General features: G+C 44.4%; 1 long non-coding RNA gene across 1 annotated transcript in view; it reads left to right on the top strand.

Annotated features, from left to right (window-relative positions):
• Positions 1 to 26,553, top strand: part of LOC132675076 (uncharacterized) — a 315,734-nt gene that overhangs the window by 125,633 nt on the left and 163,548 nt on the right. The window contains exon 3 of the long non-coding RNA XR_014135971.1: positions 5,836 to 5,891. This is a non-coding gene — a long non-coding RNA (uncharacterized LOC132675076). The remainder of the gene's footprint in view (positions 1 to 5,835; positions 5,892 to 26,553) is intronic.

The raw sequence follows: 26,553 nt of genomic DNA on the forward strand, positions 1-26,553 counted from the left end.
GTCGTTCTGTGGGAAAACGCAGGTTGCAGTAGCGTTGTCTCTGGATTCTGGCTTGCTCTTTGGGCCTACGTGTTCTTAAGCAACCCAGGACCCCAGGGCCAAACTGGGGCCCTGCCTGGCTCTTGGTCATTCCCCACCTCCGAGGCTGGGGACTGGCCCCTCACTGACAGGATTCCCTGATGGTGCCCGTCTGGTAGCCTGTGTGGATCTCTCTGTTTCTGAGTACCCTCACTGCCGGGCCCCTGCTGTGCCCGTCCAGTGTCCACCTGCTGCTTCCTGGGTCTCCCTGGTCCAGGTCCAGCCTTCCTCAGGATATCCGTACTGTGGAAGGACGTTGCCCAAGCAGTAGGGATCCCTGGCTAACCAGGAGTGATATCTGGAGATCTCACGGGAGTCCTAGATAAGCAAGGCCTCCCTCAGTTTTGCAAGACTTCTTGCATAATCTTCTGCTGCTCGCCCACTGGGTGAGCTGCACTGGGCCTGCCTTCTTCCATGTTAAGCCTGTGTTAGTTAAGTAGGGCTGCCATAACAAAATACTAAACGCTGGGTCTCACGCTTCTGGACGCTGAGAAGTTCAAGATCAAGGTGTTGGGTATTTCCTTCCCAGTGAGAACTCTCTTCCAGAGAGGGGGAGAGAGAGAGAGAGAGAGAGAGAGTGAGAGAGTGAGGAGTTTGCTCTCTGGTGCCTCCTCTTATGAGGACAGTAATCTCATTGGATCAGGGTTCCACCCTCATGACCTCAGTTAACCTTAAGTACTTCCTTACTCCAAATACAGCCACACTGCGAATCAGGGATTCAGCATATGGTTTTAGGGAGGATATAATTCGGTTCATAGCAGGGCCTTCGCCCTCACTGGTGGTTCTCTCTACCTAGAATGCTTTTCCCAGTTTTCTCAATGGGCAAGTCCTTGTCATTTCCACCTCTGTTAAAATGTCATCTGCTCAGAGAGCCTGCCGTAGCCACCGCCTAAAGTAGCCGTATTGTCGCTGTCAGGTCGCTGTGTTTGTAAATAATATTACACATAGTATTTATCACTCTGATGCTTTTAGAAAATTAATTTATTTTAGGATGTCTGTCCATCTCCCATCTCCTCCAAGAGCATAAGTTCCACAGAAACAGTGGCCTTGCCTGTCTCTCTTTTGAGAGCCTGGAACAGTGCCTGGCCCATAGCAGGTCCTCGCTAAACACTTGTTGAAAAGCAGTTGAATGAATGAACGCGTGGCTGAAAGACCTGGTCGCTGCCGTCAGGAGGGTGGCAGTGTGGTGTGGGAGCCACAAGAGCACGTGCTGTCCACCCTGGCAGGAAAGTATGTGTCCTGGGAATGAGGGAAGGGAATGCCTGCTTCTCTGTGGGGCAGGGAGGGGGAGGATTGGGAAAGACTTCACAAAAGAGGTGCCCCTGTGTTGCATCTCACAGTGACGCAGAAGAGACGAGAAGAAAGTTAATAATACTCTACAGAGAGAGAAGAGCATATACAAAGTCTTGGAGGACAGAGAACGCCATTTTCAGGTGCTTGGGAGTGGGTCAGTGTGGCCGAAGGGTGACCTGTACAGGGAGGGCCAGCAAACTCGAGGCCACGGAGTGCCTTGGGTTTCATCTAAAGAATCTGGGCTTTATCCTACGAGAGATAGGCACCCACCAAAGGAGGTGAAGTCCCCTGATGATGATAGATGTGCATGCTCTGCCCTCAGGTGTTGTGTGGTCTGTATTCTAGATGTTTCCCATGGTGCTGCCTCAGTCTACCTGGTGTCATAAGATTTGTGTGTTTCTCACGGTTCCCTTACAGGACTACGAGCTCCCTGAGGGCAGGCACTCTACTCTGTTCAGTTTTATATCTTCCTCATGGAGCTCACTCAGTATCTGCAGGTGGCTCAGCAGCTGGTTTTACCATTCTAGTAGGAGTGACAAAGCCAGTTCTGAGCCAGGCAGCCTGAGTAGTCGGTGTCTCGTTTTGGGGGCAACAGGGTGGGGCCCTGGCCTAAACTATGTCAGGTGGCCTACTACAAGCGTGTGTGGTTCCACAGAGAGTGACAGGTGGGGGAAAAGCCCTGGCTGTGGCAACAGGTGGGTACATCATCGTGCTGGAGAGGGCAGGGAGAAAAAGATTCATGGAGAGTTTTGTGGCTGTACTCTGTACTTTCTTCTCAGCCAGCACTCGGAGAAAGGCTTTTCCTCTTTAGAGAGGCCGCCGATCATTTACAAACGAAACCTCCAGAACGTGACACTGTCATTTCGGTAAATTTCAGATGGCAAAGTGAGGTGTGGAAAAGCGATCTGTGTGAGCTCCAGCCTGGAGATTCCACCGTGGCCTCTGTTGACCTGGACACGACCCTCGGCACACTGCTCTCTCCAGGCAGTTTTCCTTTGCTACCGGGTCAGGGAGGAGGGAGGCCTTGGGAGCATTACTTGGAAGGCCCTTCGGATGCCCCCTGGCTGGCCTGCGCATTTGGTCCATACCTGGGCCCGAGGGCTCAGGCTTGCATGCACATCCTTGGCCAGGAACTGGAGTGACTCTTGTCTGGCTGCCTTGCTAGACCGGACAAGGGGTCTTTAAGGGCAATATCTGCTCTGGATCCGTAAAGTAGCATGACCTGGCTTTTGTGGAGACTGATGTGCCAATTAGCAAATAAAGCAAAGGCACAGGTACTCTGGCAGTGGCCTGTGACATTGGGATGGGTGTTCTGTGACTGCCAGGCTCACACCAAGAGAGCCAATCATCATCTGTTTGCGTCCCTGAACACTAGGTCATTTCGTTTTCTCCTTAGCCTTTAGAGTAGTGGTTCTCAACTTTGGCTGTAAGTTGGAATCTTTGGGAAAAATTTAAAAAGTCTTGATGCTCAGGACACATCTCAGACCAATTAAATAATATATATGGGATATCAGTGTTTAAAAAAAAAATAAGTATTTTAAAATCTAATTTATTGGGGTATAATTTATACACAACATAATGTCCCTTTATTTTTTTAAATTTTTTTTGAACATTTATTTATTTATTTATTTTTATTTTTATTTTTTTTAATTTTTTTTTTTCAACGTTTATTTATTTTTGGGACAGAGAGAGACAGAGCATGAACGGGGGAGGGACAGAGAGAGAGGGAGACACAGAATCGGAAACAGGCTCCAGGCTCCGAGCCATCAGCCCAGAGCCTGACGCGGGGCTCGAACTCACGGACCGTGAGATCGTGACCTGGCTGAAGTCGGACGCTTAACCGACTGCGCCACCCAGGCGCCCCAACATTTATTTATTTTTGAGACAGAGAGAGACAGAGCATGAACAGGGGAGGGGCAGAGAGAGAGGGAGACACAGAATCTGAAACAGGCTCCAGGCTCTGAGCTGTCAGCACAGAGCCCGACGCGGGGCTCGAACTCACAGACCGTGAGATCATGACTCACGGACCATGAGATCATGACTCACGGACCGTGAGATCATGACCCACGGACCGTGAGATCATGACCTGAGCCGAAGTCGGACACTCAACCGACCAAGCCACCCAGGTGCCCCAATGTACCTTTTTAAGTACATGGTTTGATGAGTTTTGACAAATATATATGCCTGTGTAATTGTCATCATTATAATCAAGATCGAACCTTTTCAGAAAATTCCCTTATGCCCCTTTGCAGCCAGTCCCCTTCTCTCTGTCTCCCAGGAAGCCAGTAACTCTGCTTTCTGCCACTTAGATTGCTTTTGCCTTTGCCAGAATTCCATAAAATGAAATCTTACCTAGCCTTCTTTTGCACAGAAAACTGTTTTTGAGATTCATCTGTGTTGATTCCTTTTTATTGCTGAGTAGTGTTCTTTGATGGGATATCACAAAATGGCGCTTTTTAGTTGCCTATTGTTGGACATTTGTCTTTTTAGTTTCACCTCTTATGAATATACTCCTGTACATGTTTGTGTACATCTTGTGGGAACCCAGATTTTCAGTCCTCTTGAGTAAAAACTTTGGAGTAGAATGAATAGGTCATATATTAAAGTGTATGTTTATAAGAAACTGCCTAATTATTTTCCAAAGTGGTTAATCCATTTTACATTCTTACTAGCAGGTGTCCGAGAGTCCCAGTTAGTCTGCATTCTTGCCAACAGGCTTCTCAGTTTTAGCCATTTTAGTGAATGTGTAGTGCTCATCTAATTTTGGTTCCAATTTACGTTTCTCTGATGACTAATGGTATCAAGTATCTACTAATATGCTTACTTGCTTTTGTGACGTATCTTTCTTTTCTTTGAATTGTTCTCTTATTACTGTTCTAAGAGTTCTTTTCATATTCTTGATAAGACTTTGGTATAGATTTATATTTACATTTACACACACCCCCACACAGCCACATCAAATATTTTCTCCATGGGCTTGCCTATTCATTTTCTTGACACTGTCTTTCAAAGAGCAGAAGTTTAAAATTTTGATGATGTTTATCAGTTTTTTGAGATTCATGTTTTTTTGTGTCCTGACTGAAAGACTTACCCATCCCAAGTCACAAAGGCTTTATTTTGTATTTTCTTCTAGATGTTTTATAATTTAACTTTTTTGTTTAGGACTATGATCAATTTTAAGTCAGTGTGTGTATGGTGTGAGGAACAGGCCAAAGCTTTCTTTTCTTTTTTTTTTTAAATATGGATATTCAGTTGTCCCAAACTATTTATGAAAAGACTATCCTTTCTCTATTGAATTATGTTGTTACCTTTGTAAAAAAAAAAAAAAAAAACCAATTGGCCATTTATTTGTGGGTCTATTTTTGAATTTGCTCTTCTGGTCCATAAACATTGCCTTAATTATTGTAACCTTACGGGAAATCTTTTTATTTATTTATTTATTTATTTATTTATTTATTAATATATGAAATTTACTGTCAAATTGGTTTCCATACAACACCCAGTGCTCATCCCAAAATAACCTTACGGGAAATCTTAAAATCAGTCAGCACAAAACCTCTTAAGTTTATTCTTTTTCAAAATTGTTTTGGTTATTTTAGATCCTTTGCATTTCCATATGAATTTTAGAACCAGCTTGTCAGTTTCCACAAAATAAGCCTGCTGGGAATTTGATTGAGATTACATTGATGCTACAAATTAGTTTGGGGAGAATTGATATCTTAATATTGAGTATTCCAAACAGAACATAGGTCATCTCCATTTATTTGGGTCTTATTTATGTCAGCAGTGTTTTGTAATTTTCAGTGTGTGTGTGGCTTCGCCAACTTTTACTAGATTTATTCCTAGTATTTTATGGTTTTGGTGCTACTGTCTATGGAATTATTTTAAAATTTCATTTTTTGATTGATTGCTGTTGATATAAAAGACTGCAGCTTAACTCATATGAAGACTTTAAGAGACAAAACAGATGGACATAAGTGAAGGGAAACAAAAATAATATAAAAACAGGAAGGGGACAAAACAGAAGAGACTCTTAAATATGGAGAACAAACTGAGGGTTGCTGGAGGGGTTGTGGGAGGGGGGATGGGCTAAATAGATAAGGGGCACTAAGGAATCTACTCCTGAAATCATTGTGGCACTATATGCTAACTAATTTGGATGTAAATTAAAAAATAAAATTAAATGAAAAGTAAAAAAAAAAAAAAAAAGACTGCAGTTGATTTTTTGTATACTAACCTTGCAGTTTATGACCTTGCTAAATTCTAATAAAACTAAGTATTAGTTCTGTTACTTGTCATGGGATATCTACATTTCTCATGGCAGTGTTTATGATCTTCAATGTACAGATCTCGCACGTATTCAAATTTTTTTCTTAAGAATTTTTTTTTTTTTTTTTTTTTTTGAGAATGCTACTGTCAATGGTCTTTTAACATCATTTCCTTTTCCGATCATTTTTTGCTCAGGTGTAGCTGAGGTTGAGCTCCTCTGGCCTGAGGACTGATCATGAATGCTGCTAGAGGTAGGACCACTAATTTTATTTGTTTTTCTTGTTTTGTTGTGGTGCATGTGGATGGCTCAGATCACTCAAAAAACAGAGTCCCATCAACAAGCAGAATCATTTGCCCCTCTGGCAAAGAGTAAACCCTTGTGATTCCTCTTAATGGAAAGTGCTGTTGGGCTTTAAGGTGACAGGATCCTATAAGGGACTTAATGGATCTTGAAGTATGTCATTGATCTAGTGTGGACCTGACCATGCTGATTATCTAGATTTGAACTTCAGCTTCTCAGGACAGGTTGTATGCTGGGTATTGGTCTGGCAGGTGAACTTTGTAGATCAGTGGGCTACCTATTTCCCCTGAGGTTATACATGTTGTAGGTGGTGGGAATGGGTTGGAGAGAACATATAGGAGTTGTTTTTGCAACTTTTTTTTTAATTAGGAGAAAAGAGATGCAAGCTGGGATGTGAGTCTGTAACCCATTCTTCATTCTCCCCAGTGCTCCGGGTAATGGTATTTAACAGAAAGACAAATCCATTCATCTTCCCAGCATCCTGGCACATGAAAGCCGTGTAGGCTGCTATCAGAAGAGATATTAGGGGCTATAAAAAGCCATTTTGTTCCCTCCCCTCCCTATTGTCACTTTGTAACTCTCCTTTCCTAGGGAGATTGGTACCGTGCTTGCTGACTCTCCATCGCCTGAAAGTCTTAGTCCCCGTGGGCGTTTTATTGAGATTCAGATTGGCTTTACCATCCCATTCTTTTTTCTTTTATTTCCATCATTTCTCTTGCAGGGGTGGCAACATCATGGAAGGATTTTTCTTTCTGCATCATTCTGCTGATTTTAAAAAGAGCTGGTTGATGTGCCCCTGGGTAGTGGAGAGCGAACCAGTCCTTTAGGACAGGTAGCTGCTGAAGTGATGCTTCTAGCACAGGGCGCTGGGTTTCTGAGCCATGTTAGGGCAAACAGGTGCCCCTTGCCTTTCTTGTTGTTTTCAGCCTTGGCACCTGCACCATGTGCCCTCTCCTGGTAGCACCAGTGCCGTGGTGGGTAAGCTGAGCAGCATGTGTCTGTTTTGGTCATGAAAGTGTTCTGGAGGAAAGCTCTGTTTCCTCAGGATTTTCTCCCTCTGCACTTTGTTCTTTCATACTTCTAGGTTGCTCTGCCCTCTGTGACTCTGTCCACATCCCTCTTATCCCATTTTCATGTTTTTTTTTTTTTTCATGGCAGCTTAGGCAGCTTCAGAAAATTCAATCTACGCCTGGTTATTGAGCACGGACTCCATACCAGGGACTGTGGTGGACAGGAGGGATACAGCTGGAAACAGGATGTGGTCTCTGCTCACAAGAAGCTAGTCTCCTGGAGGAGATGGACATACATAGATGCAAACACCTGTCACTCAAGGTCAGGAATTACACACTCATAACAGAAGTATGAATAAAGCACTTTTTGGAGATGCATTCGAATAAGAGCAAGCTTCACATACATGCTGGCATTTTATCTGGGCCTCAAAGGATGAGTGAGGTTTCAATAGTCACAGAGGATGTGGGGGTGGGAAGGGTGGAGTAGGACATTTAAACTAAGGGAGCCATGTTAGCCATGGTCCCGTGGTATGAACTTGCATGTTGGGAGTGTGAGAGTTGTCTAGTACAGCTGGAAGGCGCAGGCGTGGTGTAGGTGGACTAACAAGGCCAGAGAGGAGACTAGAAAGGCAAGTTGGGGCCATTGTGGAGGGCCTTGATGACAACCAAGGAGCCTGCATGCATTCTCTAGTAGCTCATGGGAGCTGACGTTGATGAACAGGAAATGGCATTATCCGAGCTTTTTACCTCTTCAACTTGATTCCCCCTCTGTTTCAATTGAGTCCTGTCTGACCCACGCCTAAGACCTTTCTCAGGTCAGCCGGTCCTTTCCTTTCCAACCCTCAAGACTGATGCCTGTGTCCAGATCTTGGTCAATGCTAATCTGAGCCACTTTGAAATAGGCTCCTCTTGGTTCTCCCTCCGTCTCTTTCCTCTCTCATTCAGCCTTTCCGTGACCCCAGAAGGTTCCCTCTGCCCCTTCGTGGTCAGTACCTCCACCATACATATCAGAAGTAATCACTGTTCTGACTTTTACCGCCACAGATTAGTTTGTCTGTTCTTGAACTTCACATAAATCTTACCCTTCAGTATTTTTTTTTTTTTTTTGAGTGTGGCTTCTTTTGCTTGACATTATGTCAGAGATTTATTCACATTATTGCATTAAGCGTAAGGTTGGTTTTTTCTTGCTGTGTAATACTCTTAAAAAAATTTTTTTTAATGTTTATTTGTTTTTGAGAGAGAGAGACAGACAGATAGCATGTGAGTGGGGGAGGAGCAGAGAGTGAGGGGGGACACAGAATCCCAAGCAGTCTACAGTTTCTGAGTTGTCAGCACAGAGCCCGACGCGGGGCTCAAACTCCGAGCCGTGAGATCATGACGTGAGCTGAAGTCGGACGCTCAACTGACTGAGCCACCCCGGTACCCCTTGCTGTGTAATATTCTTTTAAATAGATATGCCGTAATTTATCTATTATCCTGTTGATGGACATTTGGGTTTTTTAAAAAAGTCATGGCTATTATGAATAAAACTGCTATGGAATTTCTTGCACGTGACCTTTACTGACATATTTACTAATTTCTCCAGAATACATACATACTCAGGAGTGGAATTGCTGAGTTCAAGGATATATATGTTTAATTTTAGTAGGTACTTCCAGTTTTCCAAAGCGATTGTACCATTTTACACACTTACGCCCCCGCCCAGTAACGTAAAAGAGTTCAAGTTGCTCTACCTCCTCGCTAAACATTGGTGTTGTCAGTCTTGAATTTTAACTGTTTCGTTGGATGTATAGTGGTATTTCATGTGGTGTTTGTTTTTTTTGTTGTTTATTTATTTTGACAGAGAGTGCATGTGTGTCCCATCCCATGTGGGACTTCATCCCATGAATCTGCGAAGTCATGACCTGAGCTGAAACCCAGAGTCAGTCACTTAACCGACTGAGCCACTCTGATGCCCCTCACGTGGTGTTACTTTGGATTTCCCATGTGACTAATCACATTGAGCACATTTTCATCCACATGTTGGCTATTTGAATATTTGTGTGTCAATTTGTGTGTGAAGTGCATGTTTAAGTCTTTTGCCTGCTTTTTTGGTTTTTGTTCTTATTTTCTGTAGTTAGGAATTCTGGGTACACGTCCTTAGTTGAATATATGTTTTGTGAATAACTTGTTCCAGTCCGGTTTGTCTTCTCTCTTGATAATGTCTTTTGCTAAACACAAGTTTTTTAAATTGAATTTTTTACTGAAGTCTAATTAACATACAGTGTTATATTTTCAGGTGGACAGCATATTGACTCAACAATTCTGTACATTTCCTCAGTGTAGTCACCATCTGTCACCATATAACATTATTACAGTATTATTGACTGTAGTCCCTGTGGCTGTGACTTATTTATTTTAGAACTGGAAGTTTTGGCCTTTTAATTCCCTTTATCTATTTTAGGTATCTCCCCTCACCTCCCCCATCAACCTCTCCCAGCAACCACCAATTTATTCTACGTATTTCAGAATCTGTTTTTGTTTGTTTTTTGCATTCCATATATAAGCAAAATCATATAGTATTTGTCTTTCTCTGTCTGACTTACGTCACTTAGCATAATACCCTCTAGGTCCATCCATGTTCCTCATCCTTCTTACTCTTTTTCAGCACAAACACAAGTTTCTATTTTCAATTGTCAATTGTTTATTTTACAGTTGGTGGCTTTTCTGCCCTGTATGGGAAATATTGCCTGCCATATGCTGCCATTCTCATTTTGGAGATAAAAAGATAGTATCCAGAGGCAGAAAATGACTCAAGGTTACACACTAAGTGACAAGGCCAGGACAAGGTCCGTGCTCTACTCACTGGGAACCCGCATCGTGTTCTCCTGTTCACTAAGGAAGGTGTTGCAGAGAAAGCAACCATCCTCTTTTTATCACTGTGATTTCCTCCCACCACAGTTAGAAGGAATCAGCTTTAAGATGACATTGTTCCAAATGTACTGAGTACCTTGAAAATATTCCTACTCTTTGATGCAATTGTTCCTTTTCTGGGAATCAAAAATACAGACAAAGTTTTATGCACACAGATGTTCACTGCAATGTTTTTTTCAGTGGCAAAAAAGAAAATAACCTAAGTGTTCGGCTGTAATGGACCAGCCAATTAAGTGGTGGCACATCTATAACATTGAATAGTATAGCTGCATAATATTCAAATTAAGGTACTTTTGAAAAGTATTTAATGGCCTGTGAAAATGAGCACAATATAATGTATATTTTTTCCCATTAAAAAATTCAATTTTATTGAAGTACAATTTACATACCAGAAATGCACCTATTTTAAGTGTATAGTTTGATGAATTTTCTCATTTTTTAAAATAAACATCATTGATGTATAATTTATATACAATTAAGGTGGAACAATTTGAAGTGTATAATCTGATGAATTTAGGAGAATGTGCACAGTCACGTGACCACGCCCACAGTCACGACATAGAATATTCCTGTTACTCCCCTCAGATGCCCTCATGCTGTTTTATACTCTGCAGCTTTTCCCTGCTCTCGGGAAACCAGCAGTTCGTTTTCTGTAGGATTCTCCTTTTCTGGGCCCTTTCACGTAGATGGAACAACGCGTGTTTTTTTCTGTATTGTTTCTTTCACTTGGCACAGCGGTCTTGAGATTCATTTATGTTATGCTGCTGTTGATGGTTCTTTTCAATTGCTGCATAGTAGTCCATGGAATAAATATTCCTCATTCATTTATCCATTCTCCTGTGGATGAATGTTTGTGTCATTTCTAGTTTGGGTTAACACGAATGAAGCTTCTCTGAACACTTGTTTATGGGTTTTTGTGTGGACGCATGCTTTCATTTCTCCTGGGTAGATACCTAGGAGCGGGATGGTCAGGTTGTAGGGTAGGTGTGTGGTTAAATTTCTAAGAAAATGCCAAATACTTTTCCAAAGTGGCTGCACCGTTTTTGTATTCCCATAAGAATTCCAGTTAGTGTATGCCCTTATTAGTATTTGGAAGTGTCAGTTGTTTTTTAAAAAAATTTTTTTTTTATGTTTTCATTTTATTTTTTTTGAGAGAGACAGAGATACAGAGTGCAGGCAGGGGAGGGGCACAGAGAGAGAGGGAGACACAGAATCTGAAGCAGGCTCCAGGCTCCGAGCTGTCAGCACAGAGCCCGAAACGGGGCTCGAACTCACGAGCTGTGAGATCATGACCTGAGCTGAAGTTGGATGCTCAACCGGCTGAGCCACCCAGGTGCCCCAGGAAGTGTCAGTTTTTATAAAATCAGTTTATTTTTTTTGTTTTCAATCTTAGCCATTCTAATAGGTATGTAGTGGTATCTCCTAGTTTTGTTTTTTTTTTTAGGAAATAGCTTTACTGGGGGACATGGGTGGCTTAGTCGGTTAAGCATCTGTCTCTTGATTTTGGCTAAGGTCATGATCACATGGTTGGTGGGTTTGAGCCCCATGTCAGGCTCCATGCAGACAGTGCAGAGCCAGCTTGAGATTCTGTCTCTCCCTTGCTCTTTGCCCCTCCCCGCTCCTCTCTCTCAAAATTAAAAAAAAAAAAACAAACCCAGCTCTATTGACATATCATCTATGTGCTTAAAGTGTATAGTTAAGTGTTTTTAGTATATTTAAAAATTTGTGCAACCATTGACATGATCTAATTTTAAAGTATTTATATGTCGACTAAAGAAATCTTGTACCTTTTAGCAGTCTCTGCCCCATGCCTCCATGCAATATAATATTAGGTTACAAAAAAGCAAAACAGAAGGCATTAACCCATATATGTATATAGGGAATGAAATGTATCTCTCTCTCTCTCTCTCTCTCTCTATATATATATATAGAAAAAAGACTAGAAGGAAATATGTCAACCTTAGGTGTCTCTTGATGGTAGTATTTATAAGTAGCTTTATTTTCTTCTCCATACATTTTGGAATTTCAAAATTCCCCACTGTGAGCACATACTACCTTTGCCATAAAAAAATATTATTTGTACGAAAAAAAGAAGACATTTCTTCAGGCTACGTGTATTGAAGGGGGAAGCACCATTCCAGCTGCTATCACTCTGTATTTTCAGTCTGATTTCTTTTGGGAAGAGAACTTGTAAAACCTTATCCTTTTGGGTTTCTGCAGTGAGTTGGCAGTATAAACTTGATGTTTGCAATATTTACGTGAACTGCCTGGGGGCGTCCTGTAAACTACTCTATGAGTTGGTTTCTCTATCGGCAGACTGTTGAATGCTTAGAAAATGTGCTCTGGAAAGCAAATCCACATGGGAGTTGACTCAAGGGATACATACTGCCTTGTGATGCATCAAGAGAAGTGGAGAGAGGCCGCTATTTGCTCAGGACCTCATTTTCCTTGCTTGTGAAGTGTTTGTGGCCATATACGTATGTGAGTGTGTAAATGCACATTTGTGTGAGTGTGTAACGTTTTTGCATTTTAAGTTATTGTGGGATTAGAGGACTAAGTCTTCTAGTTCTGTTTCATGACCATTGTGCAGTTTGATTTAGGATAAGTCATATTCCTGTTTCTTTAGTTACATTTTCCCCTGGATTCATGGAGATAACAATAACCATCTTAATACAGGCTTATGGAAATGAATTGAGTCACATCTATACCTTGAACAAAAACGTGCTTTGCTTGGAATCTGCACATTATTTCACATCTCAGAGGTCACTTTCTGGGGTGAAATTGAACTGATATTAACCATTTTCTAGAAGAAGAAATAGACTGAGGAGGACTTGGCTGAGTCAGAGATCGATTATAAAGAAATGAAACCTACTTAGCTCAAAAAGAGGATGGGAATGTACACTGTAAGATCGAATAAATAGGAAAAATTAAAGGAGGCAAAGCCTGAGGCAGTTTCTTTCTGTTTCTGTCTCTGTTTCAGGCCTTATGATCTCTTGTCTTTGTATCTCCCTCTATATACCTCTCCAGGCTCTTCTTTGCAGGTTAGCTCCTCCCACTTATGTGGAAACCATGAAGGTTTCTGTTCTTGATGATTTCAGCTTGAGCATGGCTTTGCTCAGTACACCATGTTGGCTCTGGCCTTGCTTCTACATCACCATTTGGTTTAACTTTGTATACCTAAATGACTCATTGGCTGGAGAGGGGTCTGATTGGCCCTGTTTAGGTCAGATTCCCTAACAGTGTCGCATAAAGGAAGGTCCAATATACGAAGACCGGTATCTGGGCCTACCTACCCCTTCACACAGGCTTGATGGGGGTGGTTGACCACTCTTGGCATCTAGTCAGACGTTGCTGGGTTGTTGTTTTGACAGTTCCCACAATAGGGACATGTAAATGAAGAGGGTAATATGTAGCCTGTGGTAAGCAGCCTTTCAGTGGCCCTATAATGAGCCCCATCTCCTGAATTTATGCCCTTGTGCAACCCCCTTCCGTTGAGTGTGGGCTGCATTTAGGACTCACTGAGATGTCACTTCTGAGTTAGATTATCAAAGACTGGTTTCCATCCTCTGTGTCCTTTCTTACCTTCTCCCTTGCTGCCTCTGATGGAAAAAATGTTACCTTGTGAGCTGCCCTAAGGTGAGGCCCATGTGGCAAGGAATGGGTCTCTGGCCAACAGCCTTGAAGACGTGATTACTGCCAACAACATGTGAGCCCATGTGGGGAGCTGGGAGTACTTCTCATCTGAGCTTGTGGTGATGACTCCAGCCCTGGTGACATCTTGGTTGTAGACTGTGAGGCACCTTCAGGTAGAAACACCCAGCTGAGCCATGCCTGGGTTCCCTATCCACAGAAACTGTGAGATACTGTTTCAAGTGGCTAAGTTTTGGGCTAATTTGTTACAGCAATAGACATAATCCTTTAAATAATGCTGTTGTTGAAGCACAGGACCCAGGCTTACCTCAAAACAACTTGTAAGAGGTCATATGACCCAAGGAGTTACCCTGGAGAACTTGTTTGGACCAAAGAGTCCGTCTCTCCCAGCATGGTGAGCAAATTCAAGTGCAGCAGTACCATATCTCTCACGTGGCCAGCTGGACAGAAGTTAGTTTCTAACGACGACATTGTGGATCTACAAAATGCAGACAGGAAGGACTCCTTTTTAGAGCACCCCAGGTGACAGCCAAATGTTTCAGCCTGTGCTGTAGTATCTGAGATGTGTAGAGGGTTGCGCTTGGCAAATTCTAGTGTCCTATTCAACTCCAAATGGCAGAGAATTTGAGTATGTGCCCATGGATGCCAGACCCCTGTGGCCAGTTCCCCATATGGCTGGTGTGGGCCATATGAGAAGCCTTAGGCTTCTGGACATCCCTGGGATGGAAGGTCAGACATGGGAGACGGTTACATCTCAGAGTCTCACCGCAGGCATGATTAGGCTCAGACGTCTTGACCCAGTAGTCAAGCTGCTCTCCTGAGCTGTTTCACAGGGAGGGCATTTCAGGAAGGCTCTGTATAGATGCCTCAAAATCCTGTATCCTCCAGTAGACTCCACAGATCTGTTAGGATGTTCTTTTGTTGGGGAGTAAGCTCACAGAGAGGGTGTTCAGAGAGAAGAGTTTCTTGCTGCTTCTACCCTCAGGGCACAGTTTTCCTTAAATATCCTGGAATACCAGGAAAATGTTTGCAGGGCTCTTCAGTGTTTACTGCTCCCCCGTTGGCCTCAGCGCCACAAAACTCATGTATCTATTTCCTCTTAGGGAGACCCTCATCTGCCTTACAGATGTTTCCCTAATTCTTCATCTGTGTTCTTCTGTGGGTCTACAGTTTGCAGCCCAATGACAACATATATTTGAAATATTTAAGTACAATTAAAAAAGTATATTTATTATCTATTCACAATTAATTATCTTTATTTTTTTAATTAAAAATTTTAAAGTGTTTATTCATTTTTGAGGGAGAGAGAGAGACAGAGCGTGAGCGGGGGAGGGGGGGTACAGAGAGAGAGGGAGACACAGAATCTGAAGCAGGCTCCCGGCTCTGAGCTGTCAGCACAGAGCCTGACACGGGGCTCTAACTCACGAATCATGACCTGAGCTGAAGTCAGATGCTAAACCGACTGAGCCATCCAGGCACCCCTAAGTACAGTTTTATTGATGCAAACATCCTGTCCCCATAGAAGGACTTGTGAAGAAATTATGCAATACTGGAGGGACCTTTCCTTTGTTGTTTCAAAAGCAGAATTCCTCATGCTGCTATCTGTAACCTTCAGTTTGGGTGGCTGGTCCTTGTGGGATAATAGGTTGGAAATCTCCCTTTCTGTCACAGGTGTTCCCACCCAGAAGTCAGCAGCATCCCGGGACAAGCAGGGGTGGCCGCTGATGTGACAGCAGGACAGGGCCTAGCCCAGCCAGCAGCCGTGATTGCTCTGTGTGCACAGGAGGTGTCATTAGTCTCATTACGTGAAAAAGGCTCTTCGTGGAGAAGCGTGCTTTCGGAGGAATGGTGGGGAAGAGGAGAATCAGAACTGAGAAGGACAGCGACTCTGCCTGATTTTCAAGGTTACGTGTTGAGATAGGACTGTAGCTCCCTCATGGCCTGGTAGAACGGTTTCTTTCCAACAGCTTTATAATAAAGAAGAAAGACCCTTTTGTTAACGGTGTCTTGTATTTATCTCACGTCTTTCTCCAGAGGAGCTACGAGTGCTTCAGAGATTCCATCTTTATGAAAAGTTGACGAATAGGTGTGAAGACCTTCTGGTGAACTCAGCCAGGCTGCCCCTGATCCCCTCATTTTGCCCACGGTCCTCCAACTTCCTTCTGGTTACGATAATTGACACGAATGGGGCCGAGCCCGCCCTTGCAGTGGTGCCATGTACCAGGGTCCTGGATAGCCCACCTGTCCCTAGGACCCTTCAGTATCTCTTATTCACAAGGGCCCTGACCAGAATCCCACTGCAGCAGTCTAAAACTAAGGAGACTTCCGTCAAAGGAATTGAGAGTATTTCACAGGATTCAAGACCATCAAGAAAAGCTGAGCCTTTGAGGGTCTAGAACTGGGTCCCGCAAAGCTCTTATTCTTTCTCTCCTTCTTGCTTGGGAATCACACAGTTTCCTGAGGCTGCCCCTCTCTGTGTACTGATATCCTTCCACTCTAAGGACCCCTTTCTCTGTTTGCCTCTCTGGATCCATGTTCCTAGATGGCAATCTTGACTTTTGAGTTCCAGCTTCAGGGCAGGCAATTCATTGAGTCTGGTTATCCTATATGAAGAAGCCGACTGGCTCAGCTTGTTGCTCGGACTGGCGTCCACCACTGGTTCATGTCATTTTTGGTGGAGGCAGGGAAATGGTGGTAGGAAGGGCTTCCTCCTCTGGGGCGTAGAAGGTTTTGTGCCTTTGTATCTCTGCTTAGGTGGTCCCCTTTACTTGGAAGGACCTTCCAAGTCATTGCCAGAGGGTCCTCAGCCCCCATATATTGTAGCAGGATTCTCCGAGGCTTTTCTGTCCAGGAAGCAACTGTATTTCTGCCGGCACCGCTCAGTTGGGTTCGTACCCAAAGAACTGAGCCCCGAACGCCACGTGGTGTAGTTTTTAATACATTTTTTACTTCTTTGTCTCCCATATATGGTAACACACAAACATGTAGTCTGATTAAGTGGTCTCATGTTGCAAGGTTGTGAGGGATGTTGTGTAAAGTACTTGAATAGCAAGGTTGCCTTGAGGTTTTTTTTTTTTTTTTTTCTTAGGGAGGGGACCCTCCCACAGTATCTTTCTCTGAGAGGTCATCAGATTCTACCTGCTCTGCACAACCTATCAGTCCCTCTTCTCCTTCACTGTCCTATCACTGTTTGCTTCTTTGGGTCCCTAACTGTGTCCTACCAGCGTGGGAGTGCCTCGAGGGCAAGACTTTCTGTCTCTCTCCTTTTTGTACCTTGAAAGCTGGCATAGTGCTCAGTAAATGTCTGTTGAGTGAATGAGTGCATGAAAAACAATAGATTTTATCAAACAACGGTTTTGCACTCTTTTGTTTTTACACCGTTTTGTTAGATGCAGAAGAAATGATCTTTTTAGGAAGCATCTACTGCGACCAAATACAGAAATTTGGGGATAAAGTGCCACTAGGTCCTTTCCCTTTGGGGGATTAGAGAGGACACATCAAGGCTGCACCATAGCGTCCATTGTTTGGCTGTGTGTTCTGGGGTTCTTGGCCTTTGTTCGCAATCGGTCTTATGGCTACCCAAGTGCGGGTGTTAGGGAGTCAGTATTCGTGCTGTGTACATTCTTTCATTTTATTTTATAATATGTATGTATAGAGTAGTGATTATGTTAGGTATGGCAGTATTGATTTATGATCATGTGCCTCACAGATTTACATGAGTTAGGATCATTTTGCTTTCGGATTTGCAACAATAACCAAACGCGGTAAAATCACCGTAAGCCAGTAGGTGGGAGCAGGGAAGGGGGGTGGGAAGGTGGCGTGGCAAACCGGAATCACCTGAAGAGTTCCAAATATCCCATCTCCCACCATCACCTGACACCCACCCAATCCTACCTTATTTCTGGGTGCATCTGGTCCTTCCGTAGCCCATCTCTTTGCTCATTGCTTCTGTCTCATTCCCCCAGGCTCTGGTGGAAGTGGCATGTTAGAGGAAAGAATGAGGGAAACGGGTGGCTGAGCGCTCTCCCTCTCCCTATTTTTTAAAAAAAGTAAGCTCCATGTTTAATGTGGGGCTTGAACTCATGGCCCCGAGATCAAGAGTCGCATGCTTTACCGACTGAGCCGGCCAGGTGCCCCTCCTATTTTTTTCAGTGCTTCCAAATACCCCATTATCCCATGCTGGGGAACCTGTTATGTTTCCAAGTCTCCTGTCTTCATCCTCCTTAGTGACAAACCAGTGTCTTTGCTGGTGTGTGGCAGCTGTGGAGCCCACATTGAGGTGTTTGGACATAAATACCTTCTACTCCGCTATTAAGTCCTTCAGTTTGTGTTCTCATAACATTAGCCATAATGAACTCTTCACATACTGATGTCAGTTTAATATGCAGCTTCCCCAGGAAGGGCCTGGTAATTTAGCATTAATTAATGATGACTTATTGCAAATTATGTTACTGACTACCGGAAGCTCCTGGGTGACATACACATCTTTCAGATGAAACCATAACATTATTACTTAGCATTCACATAACACTTCACACGCTCAGAACACTTGGTAATTGAGTTAGCTGCATTGTCGCTATTCCCCATGCTGATCCCGTCATACAGGTTAGCAGAAGTGTTCCTCATTACAGGTAAACTTGTCACACTGAATTTTAAACTTGCAAATTGCTAACATGGAGGAATGATGTGTTATTTACCTGCGAGTCTAGAACGTAAGCTATCTGGGGGCTGGGGTGGATCAGGTGATCTGTGGGTGTAGCTACCTGTGAGGCATAACACTGCAGGTTGGCTCCATCCAGCATGGATGGAAAGAACAAACCAGGGAGCTGAGGTCTAGGAGATGATGTGCCACCAAATCCTTAGATAGGGGAGGAGGTGACAGAGGTAGCAGTAATATAGAAATATTGAAATATATCTGAAATATAGAAAAAGCTACAAAAGAAAAATAAGCCACTAATTTGGACCGTATTGCTAACAGATTGGACCTAATTCAAGTTTTTGTTGCCACAATTTTCAACCTATTTTACGGGATGGTGTTTTCAGTGGGAAACATCTTAGTTTCTGTGTGACCAAAATCACTTGGAATCATTGGGAATTTGCTTCATACAGTAGATGTTAAAAATCAGTGTTATCGGACCATAGCTGTACTGTAGAGTAGGGGAGGGAAATCCAATTTGTTATTTTCTCCATTTTCAGGATTGAGGAAGTTTAAGAATGAGGAGATGATGGCCAAAAAGCCAGGCCTCATAGAACAAGGGGGGCGGGGCGCAGATTGGAGAGAAGCCTTCGGTCATGCGATTCCGGATCCTTTTTCATATCTTCTGTACCCTTTGTTGCCTGTCTAGTGATGTTGCCCTTTTGTGCTGGACACATTATGTAGTCTGAAATATTAAACACATCCATTTGAAACAATATTTTGATTTCTAATAACTGATAAGGAGAGGGGAAATGAGATTCCCCTCTGGCCAGAAAAAGGGCAATCTTCACTCTCCATGGGAGAAAGATAAGCCCAGTCGATTTGCGGAGATGGTGTCAAAATTAAATTATTTTCCCAGAAACTTATATGTATATAAAAATCCAACTCGTCTTTCTTGGAAGAAACACTATTACCATCTTTCCTTTGTCCCTGTTCTGTGGCAAACTCCCTTAATTAATCCTTGCTCTTGATTTTATTGGTTCATTTCTGTCTCGTCCTTGCCTTGCTTGCCAACCCCGTTTGAAAATCCAGAAATCGGCTCCCACAACAGACAACTAAGAATTCATTTCAAGCTCGAATACGAGTAGAACTCATATCAGAAACTTTTACTTATTATTCCTCAATTCTTGTATCAAAACCTTTTGATGAAGCCCAAACAAACCAGTGACGCATTCAGATCAGATTAGCAATTTGCACCTTCGTGGAGGGCTTAGCAGAGCGCCTTTGTTCTGATGTCTTTAAAAAAATCCATTTGTATATGTCGGGGAAATGTAACCTTATTTGTGTCTGTGGCTGTGTCCCTGGGTGGGTAATGATGATAAATCAACTCAAGTCTCAAGGAAGCTGGAGGTTCTTGATATTAGGTTCACTTAGGAGGAGAGGATGTGCCCTTGGATGTGACCTCTGTCTCCCCAGCCCACCACCTTGCAGAAGTTTCTGGGTGGTGGAAGGGAAGACCAACCAGGGACACGAGGCAGCATGGTGAATGATTAGCAGAGACAGCTCTAAAGTCCGACTGTTTGAAATTCAAATTCTGACTCTTCGCTTTCTAGACATGTTAGCTTGGGCAAGTCATTTGACCTCACTGAGCCTCAGTTTCCTCAGCGGGAAAATGGCCATAATAATATCAGACCTGTAGGGTTGTTGTAGAGACTAAATTAGATGAGATGATGTACTTGCCACATGGTGAGCACCCAGTCAAGGGTCCTTTTCTTATCTTCATATGCAGAGATGATATATGGCAACAAGTAGAAGGCAGGGTAACAGGTGCTTGTGAACCACAGACATGCAGACTGAACTGCTCCCATCTTGTTTGATATCCGTTAGAGCATATACATTAAATCTCCATGCCGTCCTCATCTACTAGGTTCATGGACAGCGTAATGAAGCTCCTGTTCGGGCAGACCTGTGAGTGGGGCGTGTGGGCAACAGAAGTTTTCCTAGGTCACCAGCTGGCAAGTGCTGGAATTTGTGTCCAGGTTTCTCACTCCAGAACATTGATTATCAGCGTTCTCTGCACATTAACATCACCTGGAGAACCCCTAAATGTCCAGGTCCCCAGTCTGGGCCTCAGGTCAGTCAAACCAGAGCCTCTGAGGGTGGGACCCAGGTAGCAGCAAGTTTTAAAGCTCCCCAGGTGATGACAGGGCACAGCAAGGCTGAGAAAAACCTTTCTAGACTAGAGCAGTGGTCCTCAAAGTTTGGTCCCTGAGCCAGCAGCATCAGCATCCATCGGGAACTTGCGAGAAATGCAAATTCTCTTGCCCCATCCCAGACCTTCCAAATTAGCAACTCTGTAAGTGGGGGTCTAGCAATCTGTATTGTAACAGGCTGTCTGGGTGCTTGTGGTTCATGCTCCTTGAGAACCGCAGGGCTGTGCATCTCAAACTGTAGTGTGCCTACGAATTACCTAGGGATCTTGCTAAATAAACGTAGATATAGATTCAATACTTTCGGGCTGGGGCCGGAGCTTTCACCGATGATAAAAATGCTGCTGGTGCACTCATCATGTTGGAGGGGTGAGGAGCTCTGCTGTCCTCGCCAGGCTGCCTCCAGAGGCCTCAGGCTCCCTGTGTTACAATCACCTGGGATGTTTATTAACATGCAAATGCCTGGGCTCCTATCCAGACTTACTGAATTCTAATGTCTGAGGATGGGATCAGGCAGCACATTTAACCAAACACCAAGGATGATTTTTTTAATGTCCTGGTAAGTTGGAGAACCAGGGTTCCCAAGGGGCCTGTTGTGACGTCCCCTGATTTTCTCCCAAAAGTCCCTTTCAGTCCATAGGGCTGGCCAGCCAGCCAGTCAGGCAGAGTCTGGATAGCAGGTTTTAGGTGCTGTAGTTTTTTTTTTTTTTTTTTTTTTTTAATAAAGAGACCAGCGGCAGAAACCCTCAGGCTGCTGTCAGCACACTTCCAGCTAAGAATCCCGTCTTGCTGTGTCCACAGGCTGTAGAGAACAGGGCCGTATTAATATCCTGGTCTCTGACACTGTCCTATGCACACACATTGCACCCTGAGGCTAGAAATAGAACTCTCCTACCCGTTTTGGATTTGTGGTGACTTGCCTGGTCTGCCCAAACATGCCACCGACCTGTGGCCAGCTCACGGTCCAGGAGGTTAGGAGCTGACATGACCCTCCTTGGACTTACAGCCCGCTGTGGTGCCACAGCCTTTGTGCCACAGGCCGCTGTGGTAGCCAGCCCTTTCAGCTCAACGAGCACAGAACAGTGGAAACCCCCAAAGCTAGTTTCCCTTCAGCATGAGGAAGCATTATGTTCACACGGGTTGGGTGCAGAGCTAGAAGTAGGTTCTCCACTGACAGCTCTTAAGTCTGGGGTGACTCAGGCTGGTTCTGCCACAGGGTACACAAATGTCCTTGAACCTCTGCTCTGGGAAGCACGTCAGTCCTGTTACTGCAGGGTGGGCAGAGCCAGCTTCGGCTGACATAGTTTGTACAGCAGGGGCCCAGGAAAAACCGTACGCCCAGCATCCTCGTCCATTCCCTTCAAGTAGAGCATCGGTCTCATGACCTCACAGGGAGCTTGGAGCTCCACCCTTAACTCCTGATTCCTTCAGATCTCATGGGCTTCCTGATCACAGAAGCCTCTCTGAAAATCTAAAATATAAATACGCCTGAGCTGTTTCCTCACCTCTGAAATGGGCAACCCTTATTAAGACCAGGGTGAGGATTTAGTGGTTAATACATGAAAAGAAAAGCAGTTGGGAGAAAGCCTGGTGCAGAGTAAAGGCTGTGGAAGCTGTGAGCTGCTATTATTGTTATTCTTACCAGGTAAGGTAAATAACTGGTACCTTTTTTGGGGAGGAGTTTTACCTGCCTTTCTTCTCGATCATTGGTAAACAGACCACTAGGTAGATAGCCTGAGACCAACAGTGCCCAAGCCATGCTGATCATTAAGGAGCTGGGTGCAGGCAGAAGGGGCGATTAAATAACTTCCCTCCCGAGGAGTAAGGGACTCTGAGGTCCTGTCATCTAGGAAAAAGTGCCTAATGTGGTAACATGGGCTTGTCTGGGAATTTTATTTGACCAACAGAAGTGACCAGCCGATTGTTGACCTGAATCACGTTGACCTCCTGCAGACTAGCAGCAGATGTCTCTGTTGGGCTGTAGACAGCTTGGTATTGCTTGGGGTGGCCCTTGATGACCTAGCACACGGCTGCTTCCTCCTCATCCTCCTTCTGCTCCAAGGCCTCTGGATGAAATAATAGCCATTAAAAAGGCATTTTTGAGGGTCTAGTTGAGGTCTCCTTAATAAAGTGCAATGAAACAGAAGGGACAAGTCGCAGCCTCCAGGTGCGTTTGTAATGCAATGGGGCTTCCTATACTGGCCCTACCTGGGGCCCTACCTGGGGCCCTACCTGGAACTCAAAGGACCACCAGCCAGGTCTCTGCCCCTTGCAGAGCCAGCCTGTTCGGGCCCTGTGGCTTCAAAGCTGCTGTCTGAGGCCCATTCTCACTAGCATCAAAGGCAATGCTATTATTGTCCACTGAGCATCCAGGACATTCTGTGCAGGACAGGAAGCCGAGGGCAACAGGCAAGTAATGCAGGCAGCCAGAGGCATTGATTGGGAGCTAGTACTTTGCATACCAGCATACACATTCCACCTCCCCTGCACTTATTATAAGTACAGAATGCACCCGAACATTTGCAGAGCTCATTTGTGTTTGCTTTCTTGTTGCTGTCATCATTTTACTTGGCTCCTTCTACACCCCGCCCCCTTCCCTCTGCTCTTCGTCTAACACTGCTCTGGGATCCTGGAGAGGGGGAGGGGGAGAGAGACGAAGCGGGCTCAGAAAAAAGTGACGGTCTTCACTTACCTTTCTGACAGCTTTTGCAGAGGTCTGTGATCTTCCATAACCCAGAGAAGGAGGAGAGGTAGTGTCCTCTTCGACATGCTTTTCTAACTTTATGTATGGGGCTACTAGAGGATCCTAGAGGTCAAGTAACTTATCTAAGGTCACTGGTTGGGTCTTGACTGATACAACTCATTAATAATATATACGAGGACGATATGCATTTCTTGCACATCAACCCTGCTTACCTGAGCTTGGTGTAAGTACCTTAGGTATGGACCTAGGGACTTCAAAGGCATTTGCCTGCTGATTGAAATATGCCAGCTTTGCTGTTTTCTTACATTTTCCTAATTTTATATGTTAGCTGTTGAGTGACAGAGAAGATAGCATGCATTGGGATGTTAAGACAGTGGGTTTTACTGGAAATCAAAAAGTTGGAGGTCTTGCTTTACATATTCCCATGTAAGAAGGCCTAGGAGATTCCAGGACAGGTTGAACTCCATCCCTCTGTCATTCTGTGGGGCCATCTACTTGCCTGTTTCCCATTCACCCTGTGGTTTCCTCTCAGGGTACAGGAGATCATAGAAGTGGATGACAGAGAGGTAAGAATGGAGGGAGTAGAGAATAAGGATCCCAGGAGAAGGGGAGCGCAGTGAATCATGCTGTTGATTTGGAGCAGACTAAGATGCTAAAATAGAGAGCATTAATGAATAGAGACTTCCTACCTTTAAAAAACGAAGGAGGATTGGGGCGGGGTGCCTGGGTGCCTGTTGGTTGAGCGTCCGACTTTGGCTCGGGTCATGATCTCACGGTTCGTGAGTTTGATCTTTGCATCGGGCTTGCTGCTGTCAGTGTGGAGCCCACTTTGGCTCCTCTGTCTCCCTCTCTCTCTCTGCCCCTCCCCCTCTTGTATTCTCCCTCAAAAATAAAATAAAACATTAAAAAAACGAGAGAGGATGGAGGAGTGGTGACCCAGGCAGAGCCCCCAGAGCATGACCATCTGTCAGCAACAGTAGGTCAGGGTTTCCTTCAGAATCTTCGACCTTAGAAGTATCCCTTCCTCCAGTTTTCAGAGCCGCATATACACTCCTGCCCATTCTAGCAGGATCTGTTGACCTGAGTTCACAATTTCTCTTTTACTTTCCAAGATTCCCTCTGCTTTCTTAGAGAGGGGCTCTGTCCCAGAGTTGTCTTCAGAGCTGTCTTCATCCTGGAGCTAAAAGGGAAGGGGTGGGTTTGCTCCTCGAAGAAGGATGTCCTCCCTCATGTGTCTGTGGTCCTTGCTCAGATACTTGAGACTGTGAGGCCTGGAGACAGCAAGCCACATGCATGCCAAGGACAGGGAGACTGAATTGTGTTATATTGCCCATGGCAACCTATTCCCAGGCTGATTCTCTCTGGCTTGGTCACGCCTGTGTTTGAGAACTGTTGCACTTTCTTTGGGGTGTTGAGAGTCTGTGGGTTTTCCTCTCTGTACAAGAGGTGGTATTTTTCTTTCCTGGCAAGATTCACATGCACATGAACGTGTACGCAGGCACACACCCCCCCCCCCCCCCCCCATGTGAATAGTCCCTTCCTGCATCTTGGTTAACATATGAATATGTATCCTCAGCTGTTGATGTTGGAGGAGTTTCCTGGATGTGTCCTAGCCTGTGGAGTTAGGAGACTCCAGTTATGGAGAAGCTGAGGTACAGCTGTGCAGATAATACTCACTTGGAATCAGAGACCTGGGTCTCCCTGGTTTTGTTTCCAAGGAGCTGTGAGCAAGTCACATATTGTCGAGGAGCCCCCTTTCCTTATCCATTAACTGGGCTAAAATACTTATCTTGCAAGGTTACTGTGAAGATTACATGACATTAAATAAAATGATGGCTGTGGAAATGCCTACAATGACTGATACAAACGTCCTGCTGAAGAATGGGGTAGCACCTTTGTGCATGGTAAGAGGCGTCACTAGGGAATCTAACAAAAGAAACGAAAGATGTGGACGGATCTCTTCTTGTTAAATTGTGGTGTAACACACATCATACAAATTTTACCATCTTAACCCGTTTTTAAGTGTTTAACTCAGTAGCGTTAAGTACATTCGCACTGTTGTACAACCAATCTCCAGAACTTTTTTCTCTTGTAAAACTGGAGCTCTGTATCTGTGAAACAAAAACTCCCCGCTTCCCCTCTGTGGCCCATGGCAACCGTCATGCCACTTTCTGTGTCTGTGTCTGTGAATCGAACTACTCTGGATACCTCCTGTGAGTAGAATCACGCAGTATTTGTCTTTCTGGTGTCGGACTTCTTTCACCAGCACTGCGTCCTCCAGTTCATCTGTGTGGTAGTAGGTGTAAGCATTCCCTTCTTTTTTGAGGCTGAATAATATTCGAAGGACGTGGCCTTTTAAAAATTCCTGGATCACGTAAAAACAGCACATACGCGGAGCCATAAAAAAATGACAAAGCAGCTTGTCACACAAGGCCCCCTGTGCACTATAGAATAGTGGAAGGGATGGCCCCTGTCCTCCCTGGGTCTGGTTCTGCATCTCAGGACCCAGCATTCCTGAACAGCAGCATCTGGGCCCTGCTGAATAGTTATATTCATTAGAACCCTGTGGTTCAAGACAGCCATTCCTAAACAAATGGTACCAAAGAGTGGGGAACAATTTAAATTTGCTCCTGGGTCTTACAGTAGGAGTTGGGGACAGAGAGAAGGGAGCGGCAGTTGTCTTGGCCGAGGAGAGATTTAGGAGCAGAGGGTGATGGTAAAATGTTTTCTTGACTCTCTGGCATTTAAGGAGGAATGGCTTATTTCCATTTTGTAGTTGAAGGTAATACTTGTAAAACTTTTAAGTCCAAGCCTTGTGGGTTTAGCCAACCAGCTGCATGGGTGAGGGTGGTCTGCCCAACATCATCAGGGCCTGGGTAGAATAGAGAGTGCATTCATAAATTGCTTTCAGTTCAGTGACCTGGCTTCTAGGGAAGAAGGCTTTATGTGATCCCAGACTCTGACCCAGTGGACTAGTGCCCCTCCTCCTCTGGGGGGAGAAAGAAGGCCTCCTTCATTCTGGGCCAGTGGAGAAATCTGAAGAGAGGAACACAGCATACCTCGTTGCCTACTGTGTTTCCCTCCAGCAACGGTAAGGCTAATTCTCTGAGTCATGCTGCTATGTGTTCCTGTGGTCTTGCGCACTCTTCCTTAAGTTAACAGTACACCCTGGGGCAGGCATTCACAATCCAGCCTTGGCTGGGGTAGATCTAAAGCTTTGTTTTTGTTTTGTTTTTGTTTTGTTTTGTTTTGTTTTTTAGTCCTAATGAGGTGAGCCATTGCAAGGTCCCAGTTGACCATATCTATTTGGTATTTCTCATGCAGTATATTTAACTCATTGTTATTCATTAGTAGATCGAAAAGAAATGTTGGTTTCATCCCTCCCTGCTCTGGGTCTCCAGGAACAGTGAAATAATATAATAAGCTAAATGATAGGATGAGAGGTAGAAGGAGAAATTTGGAGGAGAATTGGTCCAGCGGGAACTGAG

This window comes from Panthera onca, chromosome A2, assembly GCF_046562875.1.
Source record: "Panthera onca isolate mPanOnc1 chromosome A2, mPanOnc1 haplotype 2, whole genome shotgun sequence".
NCBI classification, from domain to species: Eukaryota; Metazoa; Chordata; class Mammalia; order Carnivora; family Felidae; genus Panthera; species Panthera onca.